The sequence below is a fragment of the Castor canadensis genome, chromosome 15 (assembly GCF_047511655.1).
Source record: "Castor canadensis chromosome 15, mCasCan1.hap1v2, whole genome shotgun sequence".
NCBI classification, from domain to species: Eukaryota; Metazoa; Chordata; class Mammalia; order Rodentia; family Castoridae; genus Castor; species Castor canadensis.
Genome location: NC_133400.1, coordinates 24,529,406 through 24,548,650, shown reverse-complemented (window position 1 = coordinate 24,548,650; position 19,245 = coordinate 24,529,406).

Here is a 19,245-nt window from a genome sequence, read left to right as displayed (position 1 = left end):
AAAAAAGGCTATCAGAGAATATTAAGCTATTTGTTTTCTTCCAGGACCAATATACCTATTCTTTGTGATTTCAAAAAACTATTACTTGATTTTTGTGCATAAAACTGTAATCGTACATTTAAATCATGATCTGAGTTGAGAAGAGAAACTAACTTTGCTATTGGTAGAAACAAAAATTTTTGCAGTCTCTCTTGAGATCAATTTGGTAGTGTATATTCAAAACTAAAATGTGGATACTATAGAAAAATTAAGAATTTATCCTACAGATGTATAAAATGATTCACAAACATTTGTACATGTTTCTGCATAGAGGAAGGTCTTTACTACATTGCTAATAAAGGCAAAACACTAATAATAAGCTAAATATGTGTTATTAAGAGTATGACTTAAAAAAAAGAGGGAATGCAGAAGCCAGGTGTGGTGACTCACATCTGTAATCCCAGCTATTCTGAGGCAGAAAAGTGGTGGATCCAGACAATTAGAAAAAATTAATGAGACTCCATCTCAGTTAATGAGCAGGGTCATGGTGGCCCTTATCTCAGCCAAAAAACCAAAGTTGTGAGACTCTATCGGAAAAATTACTAAAACAAAATATCTGAGTTGTGGATCAAATGGTAGAGTGCCTTGCTTACCAAGTGCTAGGCTGTCAGTTCAAACCCCAGTACTACCAAATAATAATAATAAGGATTGTTATTAAAATACAATATTTTTATGACAAAATAATAAAATATCCCAAATTTTATGTAATGATGACAGAAAATTAGATTTTCCATGCATGGAATAAGGTTATGAAAAAGCAGTGGCTGTATCTATAAATTCTGCGGTTTTCTTTGGGGAAATAGTTACCCTTGAGTACCTCTTAAAGATCATTTTAATATTTGTTTTATGCATATTTTACTTTCATCTTCTCCCTAAAAACTCCTATGAAATAAGCTAGAAAACAATTTATGAGCAGAAGGTATAGTATACACTATGACTATTAAACACAAATAAACAGAACAACTTTCACATGAAACTGGACATTTCACTAGATCCCATGATTAGCAAAGTGAATTCTGTTCACCAGCCATTGTTTACAGTTTGTAGTTGTAAATACACATTGACTCAAGCTGACCTCATATTATAGATCTTTCCAGTCACTTTCCTAAGTAGGAATGATGGATATCAAAATTATGAATGTCAAAAGCTTAAAATATTTGAATTTGAACAAATGTTAATTGAATCATTGTGAACATAATACATATGGCATACTTAATTCTAACATCAAGAATTTATTAATGTTGGGCCCAAGTGCAAACTTCTTAAGAGCCTATTCAAATGTTGCTCTAGTAGAACTCAAGCTTCAAATACTGTTTGAAATTTAATCTTCTCTTTTTAGTCTGAAATAATATTAATTACAACTACTAACCACAAATCCATGTTGTATGTTCAGTGAACTCTTCTAGACTGAAAGATGTTGCTGTATTTTTGCACTAATAACAAATGGTTATATTTTGTTCCATATTCATTCCTTAGTGCTATGACTTAACTGCTCCATTAATATTTGTAATTTTAGTTTTACAAAAATCATCGTAGCACTTACATTTACTAACTAATGTACTAGCCACTGAGAGAATATAAAGACAAATAAGACACATTCCCTTTTTATAAAATTCATCTTTAACTTGAGAGCATGTGAGAGATCATAAAATCAAATTGTCAAGTGCTACAGGAAAAGGGTTACTTAATGTATTATTGCTTGAGTGTCTGACATTAGGTTATGTTTATTAAATAAAAATATTTTAAGATAATTCATTCTGTATAGTTTTTAGTGAACTGTTTATTTTAAAGTAATTTTCAATTTATTGAAAGAATCCTTCATAGTGAAGAGAATTCCATATACCTCATCTAGTTTCCCTTGCTATTAACATCTTATATGACTATGGTATATTTGCCATAATTTATAGACTAATACTGATCCATTATTATTGACCAAAGTCTTTAATTTCCTCAGATTTCAATAGTTTCACCTAATTTTTCTCTTCTCGGATCCTGTCCAGGGCACCATATTAGATTTAGTTATCCAATCTCCTTAGACTCCTCCTGGCTTGACAATTTGTCTCAGACTTTCCTTTCTTTTGATAACCTTGATAGATGTGAGGAGACCTGTGTGGTTTTTTAACTGAGATCCTACTGCTATTTCTCACATTAAAATGCAGTTTGAACTTTGAGGAAAAAACCCCAGTTAGTAAAGTGTTTTTCATATTCATTCATGTCAAGTGATCATAGTATTCACAAGACTCATCACTGTAAATGCTGACTGTTAACGTTTCTGTGTATGCTTACATTCAAATCTATTTGTAGTTAGTCTCAGATGCTCCATTTATTTCCAAAGTCACTCAGGTCAACATCTTTTCCCCTACTCATTTCAATAAAGTTGTTCTGTATATTTCAACTACAGTTTGATTCTCTTATTCCATCCTGCATTCCATCCTAAGATTTCTTCAAAGTCCCAATTTCTTTTTAATTCTCACATTTTAAGATTCACTGATTTGTTAAATATTTCTGTCGAGCTTTATAAATGCCGTGTCATAGGTCATCATTACAGCTTCACGCACAGTAGTTTTACCACTTTAAAGAAGATCCTTGTCTGACTTCCAATCCCCTGACCACCACTGACTGGTTTACTATCTGTACAGTTTTGTTGTTGCCAGGATGTCATATAAATGGAATCATATAGCACAAAGTCTTTTCATACTGAGTTCTCTCACTTGGTATTATACATTCAAAATTCATCCATATTACCATGACAGATAGCTCATTTCTCTTAATCACTGAATAGTATTCTCTTGTATGGATGTGACAGAATTTGCTTATTCATTTACCAAAGGAAGACATGTTCATTGCTACTAGTTTTTATCAATAATGAAGAAAGCTACTATACATATTTGGTCACAGCTTTTCCCAGCATTGTTTTACCATTTGTTATTGTTTTTATTCCTAAAACAAACCTCGAATCTCAAGAAATCTTCTTGATATATTATTGCATTTTACTTTCTAACATAACTGAAGTACATAAAAGTGTTTTACTTCAAAATTGTCATCTTAAAGTTACTAGTCTGACTACAAGTGCACTTTGGATTCCAAATTCTGCCTTCACAGGTGGCTGTTCTAATCTAATCCTTTAATCTTATCCCGTATTTGATGCTGCACTGGTGGTAATTAGCTTTTTCATTGTCTGTCAGTCAGTTTTATGTATATGGACACTCATAGTTTTAATCAAACAGAAAGCTTGTAATTTATCTATTAAATTTCTCTACAGAACTTTTTTGAATAGTTTACTATACTCTAAATCCATTATGTCTTTTGAATTGGTTTTAACTAATACAAAAATCAAGGAAGGCTATCTGTTGTTTTTGATATGCTTCAGTTTTATTATCAGATACTTTATGCCATATAGCAGACACTTTGTCTCTAAAAAGAGACCTTTGGTACATTCACTAATGCAACTATGACTGCTGATGGATTCTGTGTATAAGAATAATATTTTAAATTGTGTCTGGACAAATGTTATTCAAGTCTGAGAAACTCTGTCATTATTTTATTTCTAATATGAAGAAGATATGACTTTACCTATCACTCTGTTTTCCCTTCTCTATCCTCTGAAAGTATTTTGCCAATTGTGTCCTATTGATATTTTTAATGAGGAATCTGGAGTAGAATTAAGAAGACACCTGAGTTATCACAGTATAGAAGAAAAGTGGGTAGGAGACAGAGGTGATTTTTATTTTAAAAGATGATCTTCCTTTTGCTCAAAAAGAAAGAAAGCATTTGGGTTACTCTGAAATTATTTTTGGCTTCTGGATTGTGTTTTCTGGAGTGTGATCCTGCCTGAAATTCAGACAACTTCAAGGATGTTCCTTTAAGTGTCTCTGTCTCATCCAATAAAAGCATGCACAAACAACCATTGTAACGAATGCAGCTCCAACAAGGATAGCATAACCTAGTGTCAAATACAGTAAAATGAGAGCAGTCTGAAATAATTTGCCAGGTAAGTCATTAGAAAAAAAAATAAGGGTAGTAGCATGAAGAAATTCAGAACTTTATATACTCATTTTGGAAAACTTGGCAAGCACAAGAAAAGCCTTTCTGAACTTTGTCCATTCTGTCGTCCATGCTTTGGTATTGTTTTTTGGGTGGTCCTGATTTACCCCGCTCTAAGGAGACACCATCAAAAGAGAACATAATAGGAAATCTAGTTCATGGTGGTGATTCATGTTAATTCATGGAGGTGACTGATGTTGTCACCAGGTAGATTAAAAGAACATAAGGCAGGAATAAATAATTATAAATTCTAACCATAATTTTAGCTGTAAAGAGACTTGTAATTTTGGGCAATTCACCTGACCACACTGGTCGTTGGTTTTATCATCTGTACAATGAGCTGAGACAGAATGATCCAGATGTCTCTTGAACACTAAAATCCTATTATTTATGCATTTAAAGTGGTGAACACACACTAGGAACCAAAGGATACAAGTTGTATTATCATTTCATCTTGTTTACTTGTAGTCAGAAAACTGGGCTATTGATAAAACCCAAGCTGGATGATTACCTCCTTTTATAAATATTTATTGGAACACTCATTTTTTGACATATTATCTATGACTACTTGCTTGTAACTGTGTCAGAGATGAACCTCAATGTTGAGATGACAGAGACATAGAGCATGCCAACCTCAGGATACTTAGTCTTTCATTTCTAGAAAAATTCTCAAACTTCTGCTCTATATAAACTTTAATTTCTACATTTATTAATGATGAAAATTAGACCTATTTTGACCAACTTATTGTACATTTGTGGCAATAATTGAAAAATATAAATAAAAAAGTACTTGGAAATATTACCAATACTGAAGTATTTCTTTAAAAAGTACAATTAGTGTGCATATGATCCTTTCCATCTATTAATTTCAAGACAATGCATTTTGTATTTGAATTTTCTCTGTCTCCCTACTTCCAGATCTACCCTTGAGATTTACAGGGTTTCTACCAAAATTACAGGTAAAACATACTAGCCATAAGCTTAATTCTGACTCCTACACTAGCCTGATTGTTTTACCTCTCCAACCCCCTAACTTCCACGGGTTAAGTTGCTGCTTAATATATGAACTCTGTAGATTACAATGCATTATCCACCTTTCTATTACTAATAGCAGCCACTAAGCAAGGCTTTGAACTAGTGACACGGGCCTCTTTTGAAGGACACCTGGGAAAGGAGATCTATACAGGTCCTTGAAGAAGGTTAAAGAATCTGGAGAAGAGCAAAGTTGGAGGAGGGCCAAAGTTGGACCCAAAAAATCTTGGAACTGAGAACATAATTGCCTGGGTCTAACAGCAGGTAGGACTGTTCATGCCCATCCCTTGCCCAATCCAGGCTACTCTTGACTTTTGTATGAAAGACTACAATGGTCTCCCAAGTGTAGTTACTGTAAATATTTGTTCCTGCTCTTCCACTCTTTAATCTGCAGAAGGGATGGTGCTCAAAGCTGCAGTTCCTCCCACTAACTCACTACCTTCATTGGTTTAAGAAGAACCCATAATAACAGACTTAAAGGTACACAAATTTTGATCCTTTCTCAGTTGTCAGCTTTATCCCAACCCACTTTCCTCTAAGCACAAGTTAGGCTGCTCTTCCTTTGAGATAATAGTGTGATATCTCTTCTAGCTATGGGATCTATGCACATGTTCTCCCCCTACCTGCTACACCATATTTACCACAATTGTCTCAATTAATCCTCCCTATGCCTTCATATCTTCTACTGTAGATAAATTCTTCATATATACATGCATATATATGAATATTTGTATATATATATGAATATATATGAAGAATATATATATATATATACATATGTCCCTGGACATGAGAATTTTCAAATATATTTTGGCTCTGCCAAAAGGCAGAATAATGAAATTAAACATCAGATCCATTGGAGTAGAAGGACAGGTCTAAGTGTATTATAAAGAACTTTAAACAATTCTTATCTGAAGATAGGGGTGTGAACAATTGTTCTATCTCTTAGCTTATAATCACATACCTGAAATTCTCATTTATCATTGCATGAATTAAAAGTAAATCCCCAAAATATGACAAATACTTGTTTTTCTTACTCCCCTATTTGCTCTATGAGGGCAGTGTTGCTCATTTATACATCCATGCAATTACATTTTAATCATTTCTATGTAATAAACTTTGTTCTAGTTGACAGGGAATAAACAGTGTCTGTGTGTTTTTTGTGAAGGAATTTACATTTGAGAAACATGTAAGATTTCAATATATATGTGATGAATGAATAAAAAAATTGTTATATTTTCATGCTTAGTTTTACAAGATTGTATTTCTGTACCTAACACTTCATTTCTCCCAAAATACTTAGAACAGTAAAGTTCTGAGCTGAGCCTTTTGAACATTTTAAAAAAGTGCTCAACTTCCAGCTTCACATTGTCTTTTTTGACAGTCTTTGGATTTCTTAATTATTGCATTTTTGTTTTCCCCTGTAGCTCAAATAATAAAACTATAGTCTGGATGAACATTCTTGAGACAGAAGTAAAAAATAAAAAAGCTTTCTGCATTGTTTTGTGACAGTGCTACGTCACCATTTTTCTCTGTCTTTGGAAATAAATTGTTGGCAGAGCTGCAATTTCTTCTGTCTGCTCCTTGGAACCCTGGGCAACAAGTCACCTGTTTCAGCAGATTTTGATATTCAGGGCACAATTCAGAGTATAGGAAGAATTCTTCACTGATTTCTTCCAGTCATTAATCATTGCCTACTGCCTCACTTTTAGGGAGCCATCTCCATCCACACATGTGCATTCAATTAAGGGTTGATTGTTTCAGTTTATGGATTAGCTAGCAACTGTGTTTTGTTTCTGCTTTTGTTTTTCCCTGCATTCCTATCAAATTTTTGTTTCCTAACTTAATTCTGTATGGGCTTTTGTCACCAATAGAAGCCTGGGGAGTAGAAAAATAAAAATAAAGTTAGTCTTCAGGTTTCTGCTAGAAAATCTATTAAAAATGAGTGAATATTTAAGCAATTAGTTATGGGATGAATGAACTAGATAATCACTTAAATTTTTTTCTGTTATGACTTCTACCCCTTCATCTTAATTTCTGAAAACAACAAAAATGCAGCATAGCAGAATGGGAAACAGTAACAACCTGAGATTCAGATAGGTCAATTTTGAATTCGGTTTTGTTGGGTCTGGAGACCTAAGGCAGATGAGTGAGTATCCCAACCCCCATGAAGAGCAATATTATTCCTGCATCATGAGGAGTTAGAGGCCTGCATTCCTGCATCCTGCAAGGGAGTTGCAAACTGCATTTCTGCATCCGAAAGAAAGATACAGGGTTTGATAGATCTGTCACAGGGCTGATGAGGAAAATGCTTTCAAGATTGTTTCCCCTCTCCCAGTAAAGGTGCAAACCAAACCAGTTCACCAGAGAAAGCCCACGAATCCATGGCCAATGAGAAAAGCCCACCTAACTCAGTGTTAGAATGTCCATAAATACCCGAGCCTTCACCTGAGCAGCGAGCTACAGGCTTCTGGGCTCCACTGCACTTCTCTAGGCTACAGCCTTTCCTTTCTCGCTAATAAATTCCACTTTTTATAAACTGGCTTTGGCTCATCATTCAGCTGCTTCACGAGCCAGTTCTCTGGCCTGTGAAGGCAAGGACCCTTGACCCCAGCCTGCAATTCTTTGACACCGGCTCATAACAGTATCAGTTATGTTATATATCAGTAACTGATACAGTTACTGTATACAGTAACTGTTATGGTCTTAGGTAAGTATCTGAACTTTAGTTCCTGTATCCATAATCATTTGTCTGTGCTAAAGAAAATGTTGATTAGAATGAAATCACCTATTTAGATGGTTTGTGAAATCTATAAGAACACCTTATTATCCAGACACACAAAAGTTTATACCTGAACAATTTGTGTGTCAATAAGCTAATCATAAAATTTTGCTGCTTTTAAAAACAACCTTATAATTCAGACACTTAAAATAGTCATCAGATACTGTAACGGATCTCTTGCTGTGGCTGGAACAGCTTATCCAGCCTGAATCATGCCTTTGGTTGTAGTCTTGGTGTGCTCTTTCTGTGCTCCAGACTAATGGATCAGAAGCTAACCTAAGGAAACTTCTCATGGAGGTGACAGAGGCCAAAGACCAATGGAGCCAAGCACTCCCCAAATGTCTCTTGTGTTATGTCTGCTAATAGGGCATTTGCAGAATTAAGATACTGGACAAAATCCAAAGCCAAACAGAGAGTTACATTATAGTTTCAGAAGAAGGAGCATCTGTGTTTTGTTGTTTGTTTACATTTGTTTTGTTTGTTTCTTCTTCTTTTCTGGTGGTACTGGGGTTTGAACTCAGGGACTTGTGTTTGCTAGTCAAGCACTCTAACACTTGAGTGGTATCCCTAGGCCCTTTTAGTTTTAGTTGTTTTTTGGATAGGGTCTCACATTTTTTGGATGGGACTAGCATTATATTACAATCCTCTTACCTATGCCTGCCATTTAGCTGCAATTTCAGGCATGTACCATTACACATAGCCAGAGGAAAGGAAAATTTTATATGGCAAAGTACACAATTGCAGAGATGGGTGAAAATTATGAGCAAAAATCCATTCTATCCTATTTCTAATGATTGGCCCTTGATTTTGCCCTTCCCATTCAGCTTTCTGTTCCTTCCCTCACCAACTATTTACACATTCTTCCATATTTCTTCCTAAAGTGGATACTTGCAATGCCTAATCAGAACACTTAGGGTATATTTTGAGGATGAGACTGGTAAATTACATATTTATAAACATTAATATACCTGTTAGCCATATTTGTGTATTCTTTGGAGAATGTTTATTCAGGTCTTTTGCGCATTCATTAATTGTTTCCTTCCTCCTTTACTACCTCCCTCTGCTCTATACTCCTCCTTCTCCTCCTCATTCTTTTCTCCTCCTTCTCCCCTTCTTCTCCTTTTTCTCTTCCTCCTCCTCCTTTTTCTTTTCTCTCTCTCTCGATCTCTTTCTCTCAGATTGAATCCAGAGCCTCACATATGCTAAACACATTCTCTATCACTAAGCTACATCTCTAGTGTTATTTTTCTAATATTCAGATGTATGTGCTCTTTGGTATTAACCTTTTATCAAATATATATTTTCTAAGTATATTTCCTTATCTGTAAGTTAACATATCATTTGTTGATTTCTTCCATTGATGGATAGAAACAACTTTACTTTTTTAAAATCCCTTTATCTATTTTTGCTTTCATACTCTGAGCTTTTGATTTGATATAAAAATATAATTTCCAAAACCACTCTCAAGAAGTTTTCCCAATATTTTCTTCTAGGACTTTTATGATTTCAGGTATTATGTGTAGGTACTTTATTCAGTTTGTTGATTTTTGTGCAGTTGCAAGATAAGGATCCAACTTCATTCCTTTGTATATAGAAATCCAATTTTCCAGCACCATTAATTGAAGAGATTGTCTTTTACCCATTGTGTCCATTTAGTGCCCAACATTGTATGTCTTGACTTATTTCTGTGCTTTCCATTAGGAACCTGGCATTCTTGGGGCAGGAGGAAGGTCCACAGGCTAGCACTGAAACCAGACCCCCTGATTTATGACCACTTGTTTTTCCCTGCCTGATTGTTTCTCTGCTTGCAAAACAACTCAGGAACTTCCAGTTACTCAACTAGCCAGGCATGTCGACCTGTTCCATCTGGTGATCACAGCTCGTCAGAGACCAGAGACTCTCTCCCTCCCCCATGGCTTGGCCCCTCCTATAAAGCCCACTACCCAATTCAGCCAAGTTGCTCCACTTACCTGAAAAGAGTGACAGCCCTGTGTTCTGGTTCCAATAAATCTTTCTTTTCCACACATGGTGTGGTCTTTATTTGGCAGTACATTATATCTGATGCCAAAACCTGGGAGAGGCTAACAGGATGCTCCAGCCTGGGGCTGGACCCTTGGCCATCATATCCTGCCCTCTCCCAAACCCAGAGTGCTGAATTGACCCCACGTGCTTCTGGACTGTGGATTTTGGACCTTACTGCCTTGCTGGCTTTCCCATCCATTAGTAGCCTCTCTCATCCACTGCTCTCCACCTGACTTATTCCTCTCCTCAGGCAAAGTAGGTGTCACCCTCTTCGGGGCTGCCTGCTCTGTCTAGTCTGGTAGTCATGGTGCCCCAACAGGTATGCCTCCTACACCCACTGGGGTGCCCCTCCACTTAGCACAGGGCTGCCAGACTAACTGGCTGGGCATTCTCTATGAATGGCAACCCAGGCCAGGGATGACCCCCCTTGGGAACCCATTTGGGTGATGCTTCCCCCTCCCTCTCATTCTCTCACTGTCTCTCTCTTGCTCTCCCTCCCTGTTTTCCTTTCCTCCACCTAGGGTGAGAGCTCAACAGCACTCCAGCTTACTTTGACCAAATGGCAACTGGATGATTCTGCTCTCCTTGCCTGAGTCATGTAAGGGAGGCTAGATCTTGACTAAGATCTATATTGGCCTGAACAGTAAACTCACCAAGGCATCTGCCTCACTCTCTCTATCTCTCTCTCTCTATCTCTCTCTCTCTCTCTGTCTCTCTCTCCTATTTTTTCTTTTACATGATGGGGACCTCCCACTCTACTTTATAATCAACCACTGAGATGCCTTCTCTGCTCCCTTGGGAACCTTGGTCTCCAAGATGATATAAAACTTAAACAACTGATCATTCACAATGGCCTGAAAGTGGTACTTTTCATTTTCACACACTTTTAGATCTTGACAACTTCTGCCATCGCAAAGGCAAGTGATCCAAACTTCCATTCTTCTAAGCTTTCCTTTCTCCCTGCTCTCGACCCTCCCTGGTCTAAATCTTGTAATACCATTCAAATCCTCCTTGCCAGTGACAAACCACCCTCAAAGTCCAAAACTCCTCCCGACCCCTCTCCTGAAGACTGTTCTCTTACTTGTGACCTCACAGGCTCCATCTGCCCACCTCCCAACTCCTCCCGCTGGTCCTTTACATCAATGTCTTCTCCCACCCTATCCTACCATGACTCAGACCCCCCTTCTTCCACCCCTGCTGGCTGTCCCAAACATCCGCCACACCATTCCACTTCTACAGTGGTCACAATTGATCCTGAGCTATCGGTTCCCCAGGAACTAACATCCCAGCCTTGCCAGCCTTGCCCTCAGCCCCTGCTACACCCTCACCCTTCTCCTCACCACACACATCCCATAACCACTCCCATACCTCCTCCCAAGCATGCCCAGCCCATCTCTACCCACTCTGGGAGGTGGCAGGAACTGAAAGCATCATCAGAATTCATGTGCCCTTTTCCATGACTGATCTCTCTCAAATTGAAAAGAGACTTGGCTCCTTCTCTAATGACTCAGTCTCCTATATTAAAGAATTTAAATACCTAACCCAATCATGTGATATAACATGGCAAAAGACCCATCTTCCAAGGATGGAATAATTATTCTCAACTCTCATTTTATTTCCCAATCCTCCCCTGATAGTCAAAAAAAAAAAAAAAAAAAAAAACAGGCAGAGGATGGCCCTCAAACTCCCTAGGGAGATCTTGTGAAAATGGCATTTAAGGTATTTAATAACTGAGATGAAGCTTGAGACCAGTAAAAAGCCCAGCTCTTGACAGCTGCCCTGAGGCTACCTCCTCCAACTTCTAGATGTGTCAGACAACAATGCATGCCTCCAGGGGCCTGCTTCAAATATAACCTGACAAGACATTGAGCAAAAAATGCCCTTCACCTCACCCACCACCAGGACCCTGTACACAATGTGGCCAGAATGGACACCGGAAGGATGACTGCCCTTCTTTGTCTCTGCAAGGTAGGTCAATCTCTCACTCCCACTCTCAACAGACTGAAGGCCTCATGGACCTCTTGGGCCTGGTGGCAGAAGACTGATGTGGCCCTGGGACCTCGGCCCCCTTCAAGATTACCTCAGAGGAGCCCAGGGTAACCGTCCAAGTAGCAGGTAGGCCTCAATCACCTGCTTGGTGCTACCTGACTTCTCATGTAAGCTTTATCCTTCACAGATCTCCATGGTAGGGGTGGACTGTCTCCTCCACCAGCCAAAAAAGGAAGACAGTTTTATTTAAATTTAAAATTCTTATAAAAGTTAATTTTAAATAACTGGAAAGGATGTAGATAGGTAAACTTCAATGTGACAAAGTTAAAGTTGACTATAATTTGAGAGCTGCCTAGAAGATTTTTAAGGTCATGTCAAACTAAAGTCAAATTCTCTAAGTCTATAAAATAACAAAGTTATCTTAATATTGTTCTGCTCTGAGTAACAGCTACAAAAAAGCTGTTAGATTTTATCAAAGAAATTATTTGTGTTTTCTGCTGATCTTGTCAAGCTTTAGGTATACTAAATCAGAGTTCATTTACATATTTGCTCATGTGTCTTAAATGGCCATCTTGTAACAGTGTTGTGTCTATACTTTCTTTAAATAAGTACAAACATTTACAAAGTTATATAGAATAATGACTTAAGCCCTCTTTTATCCAAAAGTGTTACATTTAACCTGCATTCTGACAGTCAGACCCTGTTTGCCTTTAAAGATTCCACAAACACTTCACAGCAACTAACCTGAACAGTTTTGCCACAAAAGTTTAAAGACAGCCTTCATCTTTTTGAACAGACCCTAACCAGAGTCTTATTAGATTGGCACTACCCAGAGACCAACCTTCTTCATGACATACTTCTGCACAGAGCCACAGAGCCCTTCATCTGCAGAGCGACTGAGTCCTTTTAAAAATTTTTGGCCTCTGGGGATACAAAGTCTGTAAAGAGAAGGCTCAATTATGTCTCCCACAGGTCACCTACCAAGGTGTGGTCTTAAAGGGAAGGACTCCACAGAGCCCTTCCTTCTTGAGCCCCTTTGAAATAATGCATGGCCATCCATTTCTTTTAGGAAACTTGCCTCCAACAGACCCTGCTTTGGCTGACTATCTACCTTATCTTAACCTCCTCCGGGAACTTCTCAGACAGCATGCAGACCAGATCCTGCCCCACCCTATAACTATTTCTGTTAAATCAGGGGATCTTGTTTTCCTCAAGGATCTTCAACCCTCTCTGTTGGGACCTCAGTGGATCAGCCTTCATCTGGTCATCCTCACAATGCCCACCACTGTAAACTCAATGGGATCCACCAGTGGCAGCACCTCTCAAGAATAAAACATTGCCCACCAACTTCAGACTTTCACTACAAGAAACAATGAGTGCTCTTGTGTACCCTGGGCCCCACGCAGCTATACTTCTCCTGCAAACTCTCTCCCTCTTCCACTCCTACATAAGTTCTTAATCCTCATCTGTCTCTCAATTTCCTGCCATAGGTGGATTTAAAACACTGGTTGGGGCAGTGGGCCTAATTCTGGGAGCATGCTTAATACTTCCCTGCTTCCTTCCCTTGGTTATACGATCTATTAGGTCCATTGTAGAGGCTACTATAAAAAGAAAAACAGCTGTACATGAAATGATGCTATGGAAATGCAAACTCTTAAACCAGGAAAATGCTCTTTAACCCTAGATGCCTCCAGGATCATTCAGGGAACTGAGCAGACAGACTTCCCACCAGATGTTACTACAACCTTCTTCCAAAAATTGGCCTTGCCTGCAGATGAAACCTGGGAGAAACCATCAGTCTCCACTCCTGAGGACATCAGTAATTTCAAAATTCCAGTCAAACCCCCTCGCTCCTTAATGACACCCCTACTCAGCATGAATCAGCCGGATCGATCAGTGCCCATCATACCAACAAAAGGCTGGAATGTTAGGTCCCTGGCATTCTTGGGGTGGGTGGAAGGTCCCGAGGCTAGCACTGAAATCAGACCCCCTGATTTATGACCACTTGTCAACCCCCCGCCACTTGTTTCTCTGATTGTTCCTCTGCTTGCAAAACATCTCAGGAACTTCCAGTTATTCAACTAGCCAGGCATGTCGACCTACTCCATCTGGTGATCACAAATCATCAGAGACCAGGCACTCTCTCCCTCCTCCATAACTTGGCCCCTCCTATAAAGCCTATGACCCATTTCAGCCAAGCCGCTGCTCCCTGATCTGGGGGTGGGAGGGGCAGGGGCAGCTCTGAGGTCTGGTTCTAATAAATCTTTCCTTTCCACAAGTGGCATTTTCTTTATTTGGCAGCTCCTTACACTTTCTATTCTGTCCTGCTCATCTATGTGTGTTTTTAGTGCCAGTATAATCCTGTTTTGATTACTATAGTTTTGTGATATAATTTTCTCAGGAAGTGTTATGATTGCAGCTTTGTTTCTCTTTCTCAGAATTACTTTTTGCTATTGGAGTTTTTTGTAGTTCAAAACAAATTTTTGGATTGTTTCTTTTTGTATTTCTGTAAAGAAAGCCATTGAGATTTTGATGGCTATTTAGTCAAATTTGTATATGACTATGAGAAATTAGACATTTTAGCCATATTAATTCTTAGGATCCATGGACATGGAATATCCTTCATTTTCACTATGTCTGTCTCAATTTTTTATAGCAGAGTTTTTTAGTTTTCAAGTGGACAGATCTTTCACTTTCTTGGCTATATCTGTTCCTAAGTATTTTATTTTTATGCTGTCATAAGTGGAATTTTTTAATTTGTTTTTCAGCTAGGTTGATATTTGTGTATAAATATGCTACCAATTTTTGTATATTGATTTTATATCCTGTAGTTTACTGAATTTGGTTACTTGTTCTAATATTTATTGTGGATTCTTTAGGGTTTTCTGAATATAGGATCATTTCACCTGTAAATAGAAATAATATTACTTCTTTCTTTCCAATTTGGATGCCTTTTATTTCTTTCCATCTTTTTTTTTTTCCTCTTTGTTCATTTTCTCTTGGAATAGAAGTGGTGAGTTTAGGCATCCTTATCTTGTACTACATTTAAGTGTAAAACTTTTCAGATTTTGCTAATTGATTATAATATTAGTTGTATTTTTAATAAATGCACTTTATTGATAATCTTTCCTCCTATACCTAAACTATTGAGAATTTTTAGGAAAAAGAATGCTGAACTTTGTTGAATGTATTTTTAGCATCTTTTGTGAAGATCATGAATGCTTTATTTTTCATTCTGTTAATATGATGTATCCAATTGATTGATTTATGTAAATCACCTTTGCATATTGTAAGTTACTGCTGAATAAAGACCAAGCCACATGTGGAAAAGAAAGATTTATTGGAACCAGACCACAGAGCTGTCACTCTTTTTGGGTTTAGAATAGAGTGGCTTGGCTGAATTGGGTAGTAGGCTTAATAGGAGGGGCCAAGTCATGGGGGAGGGAGAGAGTCTCTGGTCTCTGATGATCTGCAATCACCAGATGGAACAAGTCAACATGCCTGGCTAGTTCAGTAACTGGAAGTTCCTGAGGTGTTTTTCAGGCAGAGATACAAACAAGGGAGTTGGGCAAGCAGTCATAAATCAGGGGGTCTGGTTTCAGTGCTAGCCTCGTGACCTTCTGCCTGCCCCAAGAATGCCAGGGACCTAACATTCCTGCCTCTTTTTGGTGTTATGGGTGCTGATCAATCTAGCTGCTTTGTGCTGAGTGGGGGCATCATTAAGGACAGGTTCAGTTGGAATTTGGAAATTTGTGAGGTCCCCAGGAGTGGAGGCTGATGGTTTATCCCAGTCTTCATTTTCAGACAAGGCCAATTGTTGATAAGTTCACCTGTGGCAGAAAATTGAGAGCCAGGTAAGGACTGAGAACTTACGTAAGAGATGAAGAGGGAGAGAGTTTGCAGGAGAGGCATAGCCGCATAGGGTCCAATCGTATGCAAGAATACTCATCCTTTGTTATAGTGGAAGAGTCTGAGGTTGGTGGGCAATGTTTTCTCTTTGAAAGGTGCTGCCACTGGGGGATCCCATTGAGCTTGGTAGTGCTGGGCATTGTGAGAATGACCAGATGAGGGCTGATCCGAGGCCCCAGCAGAGAGGGTCAAAGATCCTTGAGGAGAATAAGATCCCCTTGCTTAACAGAAGTTGTTACAGGGCCTTCTGTGGTCTGGGGTAGGATCTGGTTTGCATGCTCTCTGAGAAGTTCCCTGAGAAGGTTACGGTAAGGCAGATAGTCAGCCAAAGCAGGGTCTGTTGGAGGCAAATTTCCTAAGAGAAATAGGAGACCATAAATTATTTCAAAGGGGCTCAAGAAGGAAGGGCTTTGGGAGGGTGGCCCTGATGATGGCCAAAGTTAGGAGCAAGAGCTGAGTCCAAGATAAGTGGAGATCAATGGAGAGGTATTTTAGATTTTTTTTTTATTATTTTGTTTACTCTCTCCACTTTTCCAGATGATTGAGGGTGATAAGGGATATGTAAGTTCCAGGCCACTCCCAGGGTAAAGGAGACAGTTTGGGTCACCTTTGAAATGAAGGCTGGACCATTATCAAATTGTAAAGTCTGAGGCAATCCAAAGCAGAGGATAATGTTGATTAAGTGTGTAGGCACTATGTCTGCTGACTTGTCTATAGTAGGAAAAGCCTCAACTCATCCAGAAAAGGTCTCAACCAAGATTAATAAATATTTAAATTTTTTATGAGCTGGCATATGGGTAAAATCAATCTGCCACTCTTCCCCTGGTATGGAGCCCCAGAGCTGGTGAGCAGAGAAGGAAGGGGGTGGTCTCAGGCCACCCTGGGGGGAAACCTGGGCACAGGTGGGACACTACTTTTTTTACCCAAGAGTAAAAAAAGAAGGGAGGAAAGGATGAAAGAATAAGGGTTGAAGAAAGTGGAGAAAGGGTTTAGTGCCAATATGAAGGATTTTGTGAATGGTCCTTAGAACCCCTTCTGCTTGTGTATTGGGGAGAACATGTTTTCCATTTAAAAGGAACCATCCTTGTGAACCTGGCATGGCTCCTAGATTTATAAGTCTATTTTGCTCTTCTGATGTATAAGTGGGGTTTATCTTAGGGGTAGTTATGAAAAGTGTTGTTGGGGGAGTCTGAGCACTAGCCCTTTTTGCCTGTCTGTCATAAAAGGCATTGCCCTGGGCAGTCTCTGTAGTTTATGGTTGGTGTCCCTTACAATGGATTACCACTACTTTCATTGGAAGGTAAGAGGCTTTTAGCAGTTTAAGAATTAGGGACCCATTGGTGATGGGTGTGCCCTTTGTGGTGAGAAAGCCCCTTTCCTCCCAGACAGCAGCATGATAATGTATAATGTGATAAACATATTTAGAGTCAGTAAAGATGTTGGCTGTCTTACTCTCAGCTAAGGTAAGGGCTCTGATTGGAGTGATCAGTTCTGCCTGTTGAGAGGTGATACCCCATGGGAGAGGACTGGATACAATAACATCTGTGAGGGACAGTATAGCATAGCTTGCTAGTTTTCTGCCTGTGGAATCCAGTGAGAAACTGCCATCTATAAACCAAGAAATATCTGGGTTGGGCTGAGGTGAGCTTGATAGATGGGGTTGACAGTAAGTTAGAGACTCTAAGGATTCCAGGCAAGAGTGTTCGAGGGGTGTGACATCAGGAAGTAGGGTGGCAGGATTAAGAGGAGGGCAGGTTTGTAAAGTAACATTGGGGTTTTCTATAAAAGTAAAGTGGAAGAGTTGTAGTCTTGAGGGAAACAGGTTGGAAAGGCAGTGGTGAGACAAGAGGTCAGTCAGCCGGTGGGGAGCAGGACAATGGTAGACTTCCCAAAAGTGATTTGGAGGATTCCTGAGTTAATAGAGCCACTGCAGCCAAAGCACACAGGCAAGGTTGCTTGCCCTTGACAACAGGGTCAAGCTGTTTCAATAAGTATGCTACAAGGGTGAAGGTGGGACCCTTCATCTGTCCTAACACTCCCAATGCCATTCCTCCTCTCTCAGTGACATATAACTTGAAAGGGTCATCTAAGTTTGGGAGAGAGAGAGAGAGCAGGGTCCTGGAGGAGGGCTTGTTGAAGTTTGAGAAAGGGAGTTTTGATAGGTTTGGCTGTATTGAGAGGCTCAGTTAGAGGGTCTCTTGCAGCCTCATATAGGGGCTGGCCCAAGAGGGAAAAGTTGGGAATCTACACCCTGAGGTAAACAACCAGTCCCAGGAAGGAAAGTACTTCCCCTTTAGTAGAGGGGACCATCCATGACCTGATGTGGGCCTTCCAGTCTACTGTAATCTGTCTGGAGGTCACTGTTACAAGGACCCCCAGGTATTTAACCTGTGGTAAGGAAAGCTGATCCCTGGAAGGTGAAACTCAATAGCCCTTTTGTGCTAGGAAGTTAAGTAGTAAGGCAGTGTGGTCCTGAGAGTAGTAAGGGTGGGGCTTCAGAGAAGGAGATCATCGACATATTGGAGCAGAGTACTGGATTGAAGGTTAAGTGAGGATAAGTCCCATGCCATAGCCTGGCCAAAGAAGTGGGGGCTATCCATGAAGCCCTGGGGAAGGACTGTCCAGGTGAGTTGTTGTGCTAGTCCCGAGGCTGGATCTTCCCATGTGAATGCAAAGAGATTATGACAATCAGGGTGAAGCGGGATAGTGAAGAAAGCATCTTTAAGATCAAGGACTGAAAAACAGGAGGTGTCTGAAGGAATACAAGATAACAGTGTATATGGGTTGGTACCACAGGATGGGTGGGAAGCACAGCCGAGTTAACAACTCTCAGGTCCTGAACCAGTTTGTATAAGCCATCAGGTTTTAGGACAGGTAGAATGGGAGTGTTACGTGGAGAGTGGGTGGGTTTAAGAATCTTCTTGTCTAGGAGTTGACAATGAGGAGCTTTAGTTTCCACCTATGTTTTGGGGAGATGGGATATTGTGGCCAGTTTGGGTGAGATTTAGGGTCTTTTAGATATATGTTAATTGGGGAGTGGTGGGAAGTGACAGAAGGGGAGGAGATATCCAAACTATTGGATTTACTATATCAGGAGGCAGGAGGAGAGAGTTTGGAGCTAACAAGGGAGGGCAACTAGTAAGTTCCATTAGGAAAAGGACATGGGACTGGTCTTGAATAGTGAGTGGGGTTATAAAGAAAAATGTGAAATGAAGTTTGGAGAGAAGATCCCTTCCCAACAGTGTAATAGGGCAAGAGGGCAGGATAAGGAATGAATGTGTAAAGGGAACACCTGATAAGTAACAAGAGAGTGGGCCGGTAGTTTTTTTGTTGGTGGAGGACACCATCCACTCCCACCACAGAGATCTGTGAGGGATAAAGCTTACCCAGAAAGTTGGGTAACACTGAATTACTGGTCTCTGTGTCCA